Below are 12,178 nucleotides of genomic sequence, written 5' to 3'. Positions count from 1 at the left end.
CTGCCTTTTCAGTTGGTTAATGGAATAACTCACTGCTCTTTTCAGCTACAACCCCCTGCTGCCTTGTCGGTTGGTTAATGGAATAACTCACTGCTCTCTTTCAGCTACAACCCCCCCCTGCTGCCTTGTCGGTTGGTTAATGGAATAACTCACTGCTCTTTCAGCTACAACCCCCTGCTGCCTTTTCAGTTGGTTAATGGAATAACTCACCCCCCGCTGCTTTTCAGTTGGTTAATTCTCAGCTACAACCCCCCTGCTGCCTTTTCAGTTGGTTAATGGAATAACTCGCTGCTCTTCTCAGCTACAACCCCCCCCCCCCTGCTGCCTTTTCAGTTGGTTAATGGAATAACTCACTGCTCTTCTCAGCTACACCCCCCCCCTTTCAGTTGGTTAATGGAATAACTCACTGCTCTTCTCAGCTACAACCCCCCCTTTTCAGTTGGTTAATGGAATAACTCACTGCTCTTCTCAGCTACAACCCCCCTTTTCAGTTGGTTAATGGAATAACTCACTACAACCCCCGCTGCCTTTCTGGTTGGTTAATGGAATTCACTGCTCTTCTCAGCTACAACCCCCCCCCGCCTTTCAGTTGGTTAATGGAATAACTCACTGCTCTTCTCAGCTACAACCCCCCCGCTGCCTTGTCAGTTGGTTAACGGAATAACTCACTGCTCGCCTTCCTTTCAGCTCGCGTCTAACATACTGCGTTGTTTTTCTCTTTAAATGCTGTTTCTGCTTGACTAATGTCAACTTCTTTTATCCAGAGAGATTTGGCTTTTAGACGTGTAGAAAAGCATCAACTTTACGTTCTTCACGTCACACCTGTTCTCGTCTAATGTCAGAGGTTTAATATGGCTCTGTTTGATGTTTATTAGTTTATTGTTTATTGTTTATACATTAGACATGTTTCAGAAGCCTGTTTAATTCCTCTGTGACCCGACGCTGTTGAATGGTCTCATTTCATTCGCTGTTTTGTGGCTACAAATACCCTTAAAGGATTGCTCACAGTCCTCGATGAAATACCACACTGATGCTCTGCTCGGTCTGCCTCAACACAGACTGTTTGGGTTGGGAGAACCACCTAGAGGGAGGGAGAGATGGAGGGGGAGAGAGAGGGAGAGACAGAAAGGCGGGCGGACGGAGGGAGGGAGGGAGGGGGGAGAGAGAGAGACAGAAAGGCGGGCGGACGGAGGGAGGGGGAGAGAGAGAGAGACAGAAAGGCGGGCGGACGGAGGGAGGGGGAGAGAGAGAGAGAGACAGAAAGGCGGGCGGGTGGACGGAGGGAGGGGGGAGAGAGAGAGAGAGACAGAAAGGCGGGCGGACGGAGGGAGAGGGGGAGAGAGAGGGAGAGACAGAAAGGCGGGCGGGCGGACGGAGGGAGGGGGAGAGAGAGAGAGACAGAAAGGCGGGCGGACGGAGGGAGGGGGAGAGAGAGAGAGAGACAGAAAGGCGGGCGGGCGGACGGAGGGGGAGAGAGAGACAGAAAGGCGGGCGGACGGAGGGAGGGGGAGAGAGAGAGACAGAAAGGCGGGCGGACGGAAGGAGGGAGAGATGGACGGGGAGAGATGGTGGAAAAGGAGAGAGAGACAGACAGGCGGGCGGACGGAAGGAGGGAGAGATGGAGGGGGAGAGAGATAGTCAGACAGGCGGGCGGATGGAGGGAGGGAGAGATGGAGGGGGAGAGAGATAGTCAGACAGGCGGGCGGGCGGAGAGATGGAGGGGAGAGAGAGAGAGAGAGAGTCAGACAGGCGGGCGGGCGGAGAGATGGAGGGGGAGAGAGAGAGAGAGAGTCAGACAGGCGGGCGGGCGGAGAGATGGAGGGGGAGAGAGAGGGAGAGACAGAAAGGCGGGCGGACGGAGGGTGGGAGAGATGGACGGGGAGAGATGGTGGAAAAGGAGAGAGAGACAGACAGGCGGGCGGACGGAGGGAGGGAGGGAGGGAGAGAGAGATGGAGGGGGAGAGAGAGAGACAGACAGGTGGGCGGACGGAGAGAGGGAGGGGGAGAGAGAGAGAGAGTCGGACGGATGGACGGAGAGGGGGAGAGAGAGTCGGGCGGGCGGGCAGGCGGGCGGAGGGAGGGAGGGAGGTAGGGAGATAAAAAAGATGGTTGGGGGATGAGAAGCCATAAGTTTGACAAGTTAAAATAAGCAAGCGGGGGTAGCAGAGAACAAACCTTGCTTACAATTAGGAAACAATATTTACACTTGAGGTTGAAAAGCCAGGAAGTCTGAGAAATGTGCTAATTTGGAAGGTTGACCCCTAGCTACATCAGAGCAGGGACCAGGCTACAGTCACAGGGGACGCAATTCCAGGGCTCCTCCCTAATGGCACCCTATTCCCTATATAGTGCACTACTTTAGACCAGAGCCCTATTCCCTATATAGTGCACTACTATTGACCAGAGTCCTATGGAACCCTATTCCCTATATAGTGCACTACTATTGACCAGAGTCCTATGGAACCCTATTCCCTATATAGTGCACTACTTTTGACCAGAACCCCATGCACCCTATTCCCTATATAGTGCACTACTTTTGACCAGAGTCCTATGGAACCCAAAGGTGCCCTTAGAGGCCACATTCCAAGTCAGTCAGTAGGAGAGCACCCTCTACCATCCCCTTACCTCACACAGTCAGTCAGTAGGAGAGTACCCTCTACCATCCCCTTACCTCACACAGTCAGTCAGTAGGAGAGTACCCTCTACCATCCCCTTACCTCACACAGTCAGTCAGTAGGAGAGTACCCTCTACCATCCCCTTACCTCACACAGTCAGTCAGTAGGAGAGTACCCTCTACCATCCCCTTACCTCACACAGTCAGTCAGTCAGTAGGAGAGTACCCTCTACCATCCCCTTACCTCACACAGTCAGTCAGTAGGAGAGCACCTCTACCATCCCCTTACCTCACACAGTCAGTCAGTAGGAGAGTACCCTCTACCATCCCCTTACCTCACACAGTCAGTCAGTCAGTAGGAGAGTACCTCTACCATCCCCTTACCTCACACAGTCAGTCAGTCAGTAGGAGAGTACCTCTACCATCCCCTTACCTCACACAGTCAGTCAGTAGGAGAGTACCTCTACCATCCCCTTACCTCACAGTCAGTCAGTCAGTAGGAGAGTACCTCTACCATCCCCTTACCTCACACAGTCAGTCAGTAGGAGAGTACCCTCTACCATCCCCTTACCTCACACAGTCAGTCAGTAGGAGAGTACCTCTACCATCCCCTTACCTCACACAGTCAGTCAGTAGGAGAGTACCCTCTACCATCCCCTTACCTCACACAGTCAGTCAGTCAGTAGGAGAGTACCCTCTACCAACCCCTTACCTCACACAGTCAGTCAGTAGGAGAGTACCCTCTACCATCCCCTTACCTCACACAGTCAGTCAGTAGGAGAGTACCACTTACCTCTACCATCCCCTTACCTCACACAGTCAGTCAGTAGGAGAGCACCTCTACCATCCCCTTACCTCACACAGTCAGTCAGTAGGAGAGTACCCTCTACCATCCCCTTACCTCACACAGTCAGTCAGTCAGTAGGAGAGTACCCTCTACCATCCCCTTACCTCACACAGTCAGTCAGTAGGAGAGTACCCTCTACCATCCCCTTACCTCACACAGTCAGTCAGTAGGAGAGTACCCTCTACCATCCCCTTACCTCACACAGTCAGTCAGTAGGAGAGTACCCTCTACCATCCCCTTACCTCACACAGTCAGTCAGTAGGAGAGTACCCTCTACCATCCCCTTACCTCACACAGTCAGTCAGTAGGAGAGTACCTCTACCATCCCCTTACCTCACACAGTCAGTCAGTCAGTAGGAGAGTACCCTCTACCATCCCCCTTACCTCACACAGTCAGTCAGTAGGAGAGTACCCTCTACCATCCCCTTACCTCACACAGTCAGTCAGTAGGAGAGTACCCTCTACCATCCCCTTACCTCACACAGTCAGTCAGTAGGAGAGCACCCTCTACCATCCCCTTACCTCACACAGTCAGTCAATAGGAGAGCACCTTCTACCATCCCCTTACCTCACACAGTCAGTCAGTCAGTAGGAGAGTACCTCTACCATCCCCTTACCTCACACCATCCCCTTACCATCACACAGTCAGTCAGTCAGTATAGGAGAGTACCCTCTACCATCCCCTTACCTCACACAGTCAGTCAGTAGGAGAGTCACACAGTCAGTCAGTAGGAGAGTACCCTCTACCATCCCCTTACCTCACACAGTCAGTCAGTAGGAGAGTACCCTCTACCATCCCCTTACCTCACACAGTCAGTCAGTAGGAGAGTACCCTCTACCATCCCCTTACCTCACACAGTCAGTCAGTAGGAGAGCATCCCCTCTACCATCCCCTTACCTCACACAGTCAGTCAGTAGGAGAGTACCCTCTACCATCCCCTTACCTCACACAGTCAGTCAGTCAGTAGGAGAGTACCCTCTACCATCCCCTTACCTCACACAGTCAGTCAGTAGGAGAGTACCCTCAACCATCCCCTTACATCACACAGTCAGTCAGTAGGAGAGTACCCTCTACCATCCCCTTACCTCACAGTCAGTCAGTCAGTAGGAGAGTACCCTCTACCATCCCCTTACCTCACACAGTCAGTCAGTCAGTAGGAGAGTACCCTCTACCATCCCCTTACCACACACAGTCAGTCAGTCAGTCGTAGGAGAGAAGAACATGGAGGCAGTCCTCACACAGTTTCAGTTTAACCCAACATTCCACACACACACACAGTCACCCTCACCATCCCCACACACAGTCAGTCACACACATCCCCTTACCTCACACAGTCACACACACCACCACACACACACACACACACACACTCCAACCCCCTTCCTCGTTCACCTCCACAGTGCGTAGGAAAGTACCCTCTCCCCCCACAGGACATAGAAAAGTGGGCATCAATGGAGTCCATTCACTTCCCGCACCTGTAACGTCCCCTTGTATTTTCTCCATTCATATGGTTTCAATCTAACAGGCAGGAATTCTCCACCTCGTCCACATGAGAAGAACCCCTACCCTCCCCCCTCCCTCCCAAACCACACACCTCCTCCCCAAAACCTGAAACAGGAAGTCAGTCACCGGCAGCCAGATTCCTGCTCCGCACGGGGAAAATCCCAACGTTCCAGAAATCAAAACAGAGTTCCTTCCTTTTAAAGAAACGACAATGGTTACCGAAGCCCCATGGAGGCAGTCCTGTTTCAGTTTAACCCACATTCCCACACACTACGGCTGCATTCAAAACGCCATTTACTGTTCCCCGTGTAGCGCCCATAAAGGCGTCGTCATGCTTACCATTCGGGAAAAAAAGTTGTGAAAAGTTTGGGCATCATATTATGACAATGATTGCGTGACGTATTTTTTTGTTGGTTATCAGGGGCTTCGTCCACATGGGTTGTTCCCGCCCTCCCTCCCAGTCCCTCTTCCCTCCCAAACCACACACACCTCCTCCAAAACCTGAAACGGGAAGTTCAGGAGCCAGAAGTCCGCACGGGGAAAATCCCCGTTTGTCATGTCATTGGTCAAGCCCCGGCAGAATGCATTCAAAACGATTCACTTCAATTAACTGTCATGTCATTGGTCAACAGAATGATTCTTCAATTGACTGTCATGTCATTGGTCAACAGAATGGATTCTTCAGTAACTTTGTCATGTCATTGGTCAACAGAATGGATTCTTCAATTGACTGTCATGTCATTGGTCAACAGAATGGATTCTTCAATTAACTGTCATGTCATTGGTCAACAGAATGGATTCTTCAATTGACTGTCATGTCATTGGTCAACAGAATGGATTCTTCAATTGACTGTCATGTCATTGGTCAACAGAATGGATTCTTCAATTGACTGTCATGTACATGGTCAACAGAATGGATTCTTCAAGTAACTGTCATGTCATTCAACAATAGACAAATTGTTTTGAGAAAATACTGCAGCAAACTGTTTTAGATGTAAAATTGTGCGACTAAGATCCACTCGTTAAAATTAATGACATATTTCTTGTTACTCAACATGACCAAAAGTATGTGGACACCTGCTCGTCCAACATCTCATTCCAAAATCCATTCTCAAAGGTGTTCGGTGAGGTTGAGGTCAGGGTTCTGTGCAGGCCAGTCAAGTTCTTCCACACTGGTCTCGAAAAATAATTTCTGTATGGACCTCGCTTTGTGAACTGTATGGACCCCCGCTTCATGCTGAAACAGGAAAGGACCATCCCCAAACTGTTGCCACAAAGTCAGAAGCACAGAATCGTCTAGAATGTCATTGTATGCTGTAGTGTTTTTCCCTTCACTGGAACTAAGGGGGAACCATGAAAAACAACCCCAGACCATTATTCCTCCTACACCAAACTTTACAGTTGGCACTATGCATTGGGGCAGGTAGCGTTCTCCTGGCATCCGCCAAACCCAGTTTCGTCCGTCGGACTGCCAGATGGTGAAGCGTGACTCATCACTCCGGAGAATATGTTTCCACTGGCGACGACTTTACCTCCAGGCGACGCCGGCGTAGCGCATGGTGATCTTAGGCTTGTGTGCGGCTGCTCGGGCCATGGAAACCCATTTTCATGAAGCTCCCGACAAACAGTTCTTGTGCTGACGTGGCTTCGAGAGGCAGTCTGGGAACTCGATTTTATACACCTGTCAGTAACAGGTGGGGCTGAAATAGCCGAATCCACTAATTAGAAGGATTGTCCACATACTGCTGTATATATTGTGGATGAAGGGGTGTCTACATACACTATACACAAACGTATCTTAGAATAATTGTGACTATGTTGTGGAAGTGTATACTGGCTAAGGCGTGTCACGATTGTAAAACAGTACGATTGTCGCTTTTTTCTCATTTTTCAAGCAAAGGTCTTTTTTGGAGGGACTATGGCGCCCAAACAAACAAGTGTGCTCAAGGCACCAGCCGAACCAAAGCATATGGGAGCCTTAAGATTCTGGTCTAAAGTAGTGCACTATGTAGGGAATAGGGACCTGGTCTAAAGTAGTGCACTTTGTAGGGAATAGGGCCCTGGTCTAAAGTAGTGCACTATGTAGGGAATAGGGACCTGGTCTAAAGTAGTACACTTTGTAGGGAATATGGCCCTGGTCTAAGGTAGTGCACTTTGTAGGGAATAGGGCCCTGGTCTAAAGTAGTGCACTTTGTAGGGAATAGGGCCCTGGTCTAAAGTAGTGCACTTTGTAGGGAATAAGGCCCTGGTCTAAAGTAGTACACTATGTAGGGAATAGGGACCTGGTTTAAAGTAGTACACTTTGTAGGGAATAGGGCCCTGGTCTAAAGTAGTGCACTTAGTAGGGAATAAGGCCCTGGTCTAAAGTAGTACACTATGTAGGGAATAGGGACCTGGTCTAAAGTAGTACACTTTGTAGGGAATAGGGCCCTGGTCTAAGGTAGTGCACTTTGTAGGGAATAGGGCCCTGGTCTAAAGTAGTGCACTTTGTAGGGAATAGGGTGCCTGGTCTAAATGACTCAGCAGTGATTTCCTTAAAGAAGAATAGGGCAATGGAGGAGATGAAGGAGGGGGAATGGAAGGCATCATACAATGTTAGGAAATAGGGCCATCCAGTTTCAGCCTGTCATTTAAAGGCAATAGGGCTCCTTAACAAAATGGCACTTTGTATGGAATAGGGCCCTGTCCCGTCTCATCTAGCTCCCCTGTCCCGCCCTGGTCTAGGTAGTGCACTTCTCATCTAGCTCCCCTGTCCAGTGCACTTTCTAGGGAATAAGGCCCTGTCCTGCCTCTAATCTAGTGCCCTGTCCTGCCTCTCATCTAGCTCCCCTGTCCTACCTTCATCTTAGATGCCCCTGTCCTGCCTCTCAGCTAGTACCCCTTCCCGCCTCTCATCTAGCTGAAGGGAGTCCTGACCTCTCATCTAACAAAATGTCCTGCCTCTCATCTAGCTCCCCTGTCCTGCCTCTCATCTAGCTCCCCTGTCCCGCCTCTCATCTAGCTCCCCCTGTCCTGCCTCTCATCTAGCTCCCCCTGTCCTGCCTCTCATCTAGCTCCCCTGTCCCGCCTCTCATTTAGCTCCCCTGTCCTGCCTCTCATCTAGCTCCCCTGTCCTGCCTCTCATCTAGCTCCCCTGTCCTGCCTCTCATCTAGCTCCCCTGTCCTGCCTCTCATCTAGCTCCCTGTCCTGCCTCTCATCTAGCTCCCTGTCCCGCCTCTCATCTAGCTCCCCTGTCCTGCCTCTCATCTAGCTCCCCTGTCCTGCCTCTCATCTAGCTCCCCCTGTCCTGCCTCTCATCTAGCTCCCCTGTCCTGCCTCTCATCTAGCTCCCCTGTCCTGCCTCTCATCTAGCTCCCCTGTCCTGCCTCTCATCTAGCTCCCCCTGTCCTGCCTCTCATCTAGCTCCCCTGTCCTGCCTCTCATCTAGCTCCCCCTGTCCTGCCTCTCATCTAGCTCCCCTGTCCCGCCTCTCATCTAGCTCCCCTGTCCTGCCTCTCATCTAGCTCCCCTGTCCTGCCTCTCATCTAGCTCCCTGTCCTGCCTCTCATCTAGCTCCCCTGTCCTGCCTCTCATCTAGCTCCCCTGTCCTGCCTCTCATCTAGCTCCCCTGTCCTGCCTCTCATCAAGCTCCCCTGTCCCGCCTCTCATCTAGCTCCCCTGTCCTGCCTCTCATCTAGCTCCCCTGTCCTGCCTCTCATCTAGCTCCCCTGTCCTGCCTCTCATCTAGCTACCCCTGTCCTGCCTCTCATCTAGCTCCCCTGTCCTGCCTCTCATCTAGCTCCCCTGTCCTGCCTCTCATCTAGCTCCCACTGGTGCTACTATTGCCTCTCATCTAGCTCCACTGTCCTGCCTCTCATCTTGCTCCCCCTGTCCCGCCTCTCATCTAGCTCCCCTGGTGCTACTATTAGCTCCCCTGTCCTGCCTCTCATCTAGCTCCCCTGTCCTGCCTCTCATCTAGCTCCCCTGTCCTGCCTCTCATCTAGCTCCCCTGTCCTGCCTCTCATCTAGCTCCCCTGTCCCGCCTCTCATCTAGCTCCCCTGGCGCTACTATTGGTCATCTAGCTCTCCCCCTGTCCTGCCTCTCATCTAGCTCCCCTGTCCCGCCTCTCATCTAGCTCCCTGTCCTGCCTCTCATCTAGCTCCCCTGTCCCGGCTCTCATCTAGCTCCCCTGTCCTGCCTCTCATCTAGCTCCCCCTGTCCTGCCTCTCATCTAGCTCCCCTGTCCTGCCTCTCATCTAGCTCCCCTGTCCCGCCTCTCATCTAGCTCCCCCTGGTGCTACTATTGGTCATCTAGCTCCCCTGTCCTGCCTCTCATCTAGCTCCCCCTGTCCTGCCTCTCATCTAGCTCCCCTGTCCTGCCTCTCATCTAGCTCCCCTGTCCTGCCTCTCATCTAGCTCCCCTGTCCTGCCTCTCATCAAGCTCCCCTGTCCCGCCTCTCATCTAGCTCCCACTGGTGCTACTATAGGTCTCTCTCTCCCTGTCCTGCCTCTCATCTAGCTCCCCTGTCCTGCCCTCATCTAGCTCCTTGTCCTGCCTCTCATCTAGCTCCCCTGTCCTGCCTCTCATCTAGCTCCCCTGTCCTGCCTCTCATCTAGCTCCCCTGTCCCGCCTCTCATCTAGCTCCCCCTGGTGCTACTATTGGTCTCTCTCTCCCCTGTCCTGCCTCTCATCTAGCTCCCCCTGTCCTGCCTCTCATCTAGCTCCCTGTCCTGCCTCTCATCTAGCTCCCCTGTCCTGCCTCTCATCTAGCTCCCCTGTCCCGCCTCTCATCTACCTCCTGGCGCTACTATTGGCTCCCCTGTCCTGCCTCTCATCTAGCTCCCCCTGTCCCGCCTCTCATCTAGCTCCCCTGTCCCGCCTCTCATCTAGCTCCCCTGTCCCGCCTCTCATCTAGCTCCCCTGTCCCGCTCTCATCTAGCTCCCCCTGTCCTGCCTCTCATCTAGCTCCCCTGGTGCTACTATTGGTCTCTCTAGCTCCCTGTCCTGCCTCTCATCTAGCTCCCCCTGTCCTGCCTCTCATCTAGCTCCCCTGTCCTGCCTCTCATCTAGCTCCCCTGTCCTGCCCTCATCTAGCTCCCCTGTCCCGCCTCATCTACCCCCTCCTGGCGCTACTATTGGTCTCCTCATCCTCCCCCTGTCCTGCCTCTCATCTAGCTCCCCTGTCCCGCCTCTCATCTAGCTCCCCTGTCTCTCATTTAGCTCCCCCTGTCCTGCCTCTCATCTAGCTCCCTGTCCTGCCTCTCATCTAGCTCCCTGTCCCGCCTCTCATCTAGCTCCCCCTGGTGCTACTATTGGTCTCTCTCTCCCCTGTCCCGCCTCTCATCTAGCTCCCCCTGTCCTGCCTCTCATCTAGCTCCCCCTGTCCTGCCTCTCATCTAGCTCCCCCTGTCCTGCCTCTCATCTAGCTGCCCTGTCCTGCCTCTCATCTAGCTCCCCTGTCCTGCCTCTCATCTAGCTCCCCTGTCCTGCCTCTCATCAAGCTCCCCTGTCCCGCCTCTCATCTAGCTCCCACTGGTGCTACTATAGGTCTCTCTCTCCCCTGTCCTGCCTCTCATCTAGCTCCCCTTGTCCTGCCTCTCATCTAGCTCCCCTTGTCCTGCCTCTCATCTAGCTCCCCTTGTCCTGCCTCTCATCTAGCTCCCCTGTCCTGCCTCTCATCTAGCTCCCCTGTCCTGCCTCTCATCTAGCTCCCCTGTCCTGCCTCTCATCTAGCTCCCCTGTCCCGCCTCTCATCTAGCTCCCCTGGTGCTACTATTGGTCTCTCTCCCCTGTCCTGCCTCTCATCTAGCTCCCCTGTCCTGCCTCTCATCTAGCTCCCCTGTCCTGCCTCTCATCTAGCTCCCCTGTCCTGCCTCTCATCTAGCTCCCCCTGGCGCTACTATTGGTCTCTCTCTCCCCTGTCCTGCCTCTCATCTAGCTCCCCCTGTCCCGCCTCTCATCTAGCTCCCCTGTCCCGCCTCTCATCTAGCTCCCCTGTCCCGCCTCTCATCTAGCTCCCCTGTCCTGCCTCTCATCTAGCTCCCCTGTCCCGCCTCTCATCTAGCTCCCCCTGGTGCTACTATTGGTCTCTCTCTCCCCTGTCCTGCCTCTCATCTAGCTCCCCCTGTCCTGCCTCTCATCTAGCTCCCCCTGTCCTGCCTCTCATCTAGCTCCCCTGTCCTGCCTCTCATCTAGCTCCCCTGTCCCGCCTCTCATCTACCTCCCCCTGGCGCTACTATTGGTCTCTCTCTCCCCTGTCCTGCCTCTCATCTAGCTCCCCCTGTCCCGCCTCTCATCTAGCTCCCCTGTCCCGCCTCTCATCTAGCTCCCCTGTCCTGCCTCTCATCTAGCTCCCCTGTCCTGCCTCTCATCTAGCTCCCCTGTCCCGCCTCTCATCTAGCTCCCCTGGTGCTACTATTGGTCTCTCTCTCCCCTGTCCCGCCTCTCATCTAGCTCCCCTGTCCTGCCTCTCATCTAGCTCCCTGTCCTGCCTCTCATCTAGCTCCCCCCTGTCCTGCCTCTCATCTAGCTGCCCTGTCCTGCCTCTCATCTAGCTCCTGTCCTGCCTCTCATCTAGCTCCCCTGTCCCGCCTCTCATCAAGCTCCCTGTCCCGCCTCATCTAGCTCCCACTGGTGCTACTATAGGTCTCTCTCCCCCTGTCCTGCCTCTCATCTAGCTCCCTTGTCCTGCCTCTCATCTAGCTCCCCTTGTCCTGCCTCTCATCTAGCTCCCTTGTCCTGCCTCTCATCTAGCTCCCCTGTCCTGCCTCTCATCTAGCTCCCACTGGTGCTACTATTGGTCTCTCTCTCCACTGTCCTGCCTCTCATCTTGCTCCCCCTGTCCCGCCTCATCTAGCTCCCCTGGTGCTCTAGCTCCCCTGTCCTGCCTCTCATCTAGCTCCCCCTGTCCTGCCTCTCATCTAGCTCCCCCTGTCCTGCCTCTCATCTAGCTCCCCTGTCCTGCCTCTCATCTAGCTCCCCTGTCCCGCCTCATCATCTAGCTCCCCTGTCCTGCCTCTCATCTAGCTCCCCTGTCCCGCCTCTCATCTAGCTCCCCTGTCCTGGCGCCTCATCTAGCTCCCCTGGTGCTCTATTGGTCCTCCCTGTCCTGCCTCTCATCTAGCTCCCCTGTCCCGCCTCTCATCTAGCTCCCCCTGTCCCGCCTCTCATCTAGCTCCCCTGTCCTGCCTCTCATCTAGCTCCCCTGTCCTGCCTCTCATCTAGCTCCCT

General features: G+C 53.8%; 2 long non-coding RNA genes across 2 annotated transcripts; both read right to left on the bottom strand.

The window, feature by feature from the left end:
• Nucleotides 1–2,624: 2,624 nt before the first annotated feature.
• Nucleotides 2,625–3,304, bottom strand: LOC135533004 (uncharacterized). Its single transcript, XR_010454427.1, has 4 exons — nt 3,260–3,304; nt 3,141–3,214; nt 2,905–2,950; nt 2,625–2,859 (listed from the first exon to the last, which is right to left on the bottom strand). It is a non-coding gene; the product is annotated as an uncharacterized LOC135533004 (long non-coding RNA).
• Nucleotides 3,305–3,313: 9 nt separating this feature from the next.
• LOC135533003 (uncharacterized) lies at nt 3,314–3,841 on the bottom strand. Its single transcript, XR_010454426.1, has 3 exons — nt 3,796–3,841; nt 3,471–3,750; nt 3,314–3,373 (listed from the first exon to the last, which is right to left on the bottom strand). It is a non-coding gene; the product is annotated as an uncharacterized LOC135533003 (long non-coding RNA).
• Between the last annotated feature and the right edge of the window lie 8,337 nt (nt 3,842–12,178).

This window comes from Oncorhynchus masou, unplaced genomic scaffold (genome assembly GCF_036934945.1).
Source record: "Oncorhynchus masou masou isolate Uvic2021 unplaced genomic scaffold, UVic_Omas_1.1 unplaced_scaffold_2153, whole genome shotgun sequence".
NCBI lineage: Eukaryota > Metazoa > Chordata > Actinopteri > Salmoniformes > Salmonidae > Oncorhynchus > Oncorhynchus masou.
The sequence above is the reverse complement of the archived record's forward strand: the minus strand, read 5'-3'. Positions and strand labels throughout refer to the sequence as shown.